Source organism: Rhinopithecus roxellana, chromosome 15 (genome assembly GCF_007565055.1).
Source record: "Rhinopithecus roxellana isolate Shanxi Qingling chromosome 15, ASM756505v1, whole genome shotgun sequence".
Classification (NCBI taxonomy): domain Eukaryota; kingdom Metazoa; phylum Chordata; class Mammalia; order Primates; family Cercopithecidae; genus Rhinopithecus; species Rhinopithecus roxellana.
Window position 1 is genome coordinate 61,395,318 of NC_044563.1, and position 3,485 is coordinate 61,398,802.

The window sequence follows — 3,485 nt, forward strand, 5'->3', positions numbered from 1 at the left end:
GACTTGGGATGCAGGATAAAAATTCATAACATCAAGCTATCCATAATACTTTCATATTGGAGGCCCCATATACTCTAATTATGGTTTATACATAAGTATATGTTTTTATATCTAACTCACACTTGTTATGTGGTATGAAAATTTCTTAGGTACAGTTTAAGTTTTGATATCTCAAATAGACTGTATGCTTATCCAGGGTATTATCAACTGCAGATAGCAGGGGATCAACACATGTTGGCTATTTATTGGATATATTGGATCTGATTCTGATTGAAAGAAAATAGCAGGAGATAAAGAGAGGATTTTTTGGATGGGCCTCTAAAAGCTAGTGTAATTCAATTATGTATCAGAATCACTGCATATATTATTTACTATTTGTCTAAAATATCATACAACCCTTTGAACACACTTCAACAAATATTTGCTGACTACCTACCACTTGAAGTCACCCATCAGACATGTGAACTTAAATAAGAAGGAATGCTGCTCTCTTTGTTTTTGCGCAAATTCTGTATCCTCAGGGAACCATTCATTTCCTGTTTTCTGTTCCTTTGTTTGATGTGGACTTCATTTGTTGTTGTCATTAACCAATATTTATGCGTTTTCTATACAATGTAGACATCATCTTTTATAAATGTTTACTTGGTGAAATAATTTCCGATTAAATGCATAATAAATAAATACAGTTTATCATTTCCAGACACAGCTTAAGATTCTGCCGTTTGAATTCAATATGTCAACTTTGCAGAATATCACCTCCACTTCCATCATTTTCCTGCTCACTGGTGTTCCTGGGCTGGAAGGCTTCCACACCTGGGTCTCCATTTCCTTCTGCTTCCTCTATGTAACTGCCCTCTCAGGAAACAACCTGATCCTCTTTGCCATCGACACTCAGCCCAGCCTCCACTAACCCATGTACTATTTCCTCCCCATGCTGTCCACCACTGACCTCGGCCTGTCCATATCCACTCTGGTCACTATGCTGGGTATATTCTGGTTCAATGTGAGGGAAATCAGCTTTAATGCCTGCTTGTCCCAGATGTTCTTTATTCAACTCTTCACTGTCATGAATCCTCAGTGCTGTTGGCCATGGCTTTTGATCATTTTGTGGCCATTACTAATCCTCTTAGATATACTTCTGTCTTAACTGATCTTAAAATAGCACAGATTGGAGTAGCAATTATCACCAGGTTAACAATAACACTGATCCCTATGGTGTTGCTTCTTAACAGACTCTCCTACTGACACAGCCACATGCTCCACCACTCCTATTGCTTTCACCCTGATGTGATGAAGCTCTCATGCACAGACACCAGAATCAACAGTGCAGTTGGGATGACTGCCCTGATTACCACTGCTGGGGTGGATTCCGTCTTTATTGTTCTTTCGTATATTTTGATCATTAAGACTGTTCTTAGCATTGCTTCCCCGGAAGAAAGGAAGAAAGCCTTCAGCACATGTATCTCCCATATTGGGGCTGTTGCTGTATTTTACATTCCATTGATCAGTCTGTCCTTTGTTCACAGGTTTGGGAAGCAGGCCCCACCCTACCTGCATACTTTGATTGCCAGTGCCTACCTACTAATCTCTCCTGTAATGAACCCCATCATCTATAGTGTGAAGACCAAACAGATACGCCAGACTGTGCTAAAAGTTCTCCATTCTAGCACGGCAAAGAACTAGATGAACGTTTCAATTTTTTCTGTTCTTTGTCACTTTATAGATGAGTAAAATGCCATTTAAAGAGGTTAATATGTTTAGACTCATGCTTGTATTTAAAGTTTCCCAAAATACAACTTAGTTTGAAGTAAGAAGACTGTGAACTCAGAGAGATTAATATGAGCTGAAGATTCTCAAGGATACCGTTCTTTTCCTTTGATAGTCATAATGATAATAAGAACATTTCTATATTTGAGATGAATCATTTTCAAAGCTTGGTTAACCAATGGCCCACCTTAGTTTGCAAATGTGGTATTATTTTGTTTTAAAAAAATGGAAAAAGAGAAAGTGTCTACTTATTATTTAAACTTCTCCTTTAAAGAGATAAATAACATCACCCCGCTCTCAAATGGGAATAAAAAGTGCGTTAACAATTTCAAATTACTGAATCTTTTTTTTTTTAATTTATTTTTTATTATACTTTAAGTTCTAGGGTACATGTGCATAACGTGCAGGTTTGTTACATATGTATACTTATGCCATGTTGGTGTGCTGCACCCATCAACTCGTCAGCACCCATCAATTCATCATTTATATCATGTATAACTCCCCAATGCAATCCCTCCCTCCTCCCCCCTCCCCCCTCCCCATGATAGGCCCCAGTGCGTGATGTTCCCCTTCCCGAGTCCAAGTGATCTCATTATTCAGTTCCCACCTATGAGTGAGAACATGCGGTGTTTGGATTTCTGTTCTTGTGATAGTTTGCTAAGAATGATGGTTTCCAGCTGCATCCATGTCCCTACAAAGGACGCAAACTCATCCTTTTTTATGGCTGCATAGTATTCCATGGTGTATATGTGCCACATTTTCTTAATCCAATCTGTCACAGATGGACATTTGGGTTGATTCCAAGTCTTTGCTATTGTGAATAGTGCCGCAATAAACATATGTGTACATGTGTCTTTGTAGTAGAATAATTTATAATCCTTTGGGTATATACCCAGTAGTGGGATGGCTGGGTCATATGGTACATCTAGTTCTAGATCCTTGAGGAATTGCCATACTGTTTTCCATAATGGTTGAACTAGTTTACAATCCCACCAACCGTGTAAAAGTGTTCCTATTTCTCCACATCCTCTCCAACACCTGTTGTTTCCTGACTTCTTAATGATTGCCATTCTAACTGGTGTGAGATGGTATCTCATTGTGGTTTTGATTTGCATTTCTCTGATGGCGAGTGATGATGAGCATTTTTTCATGTGTCTGTTGGCTGTATGAATATCTTCTTTTGAGAAATGTCTGTTCATATCCTTTCCCCAGTTTTTGATGGGGTTGTTTGTTTTTTTCTCGTATATTTGTTTGAGTTCTTTGTAGATTCTGGATATTAGCCCTTTGTCAGATGAGTAGGTTGCAAAAATTTTCTCCCATTCTGTAGGTTGCCTGTTCACTCTGATGGTAGTTTCTTTTGCTGTGCAAAAGCTCTTTAGTTTAATTAGATCCCATTTGTCAATTTTGGCTTTTGCTGCCGTTGCTTTTGGTGTTTTAGACATGAAGTCCTTGCCCATGCCTATGTCCTGAATGGTAGTACCTAGATTTTCTTCTAGGGTTTTTATGGTATTAGGTCTAACATTTAAGTCTCTAATCCATCTTGAATTAATCTTCGTATAAGGGGTAAGGAAAGGATCCAGTTTCAGCTTTCTACTTATGGCTAGCCAATTTTCCCAGCACCATTTATTAAATAGGGAATCCTTTCCCCATTTCTTGTTTCTCTCAGGTTTGTCAAAGATCAGATGGCTGTAGATGTGCAGTATTATTTCTGAGGACTC

At 38.5% G+C, this 3,485-nt stretch overlaps 1 pseudogene; it reads left to right on the forward strand.

Annotated features, from left to right (window-relative positions):
* The first annotated feature begins 733 nt into the window (after nt 1-733).
* LOC104665219 lies at nt 734-1,683 on the forward strand (annotated as a pseudogene).
* The last annotated feature ends 1,802 nt before the right edge of the window (nt 1,684-3,485 follow it).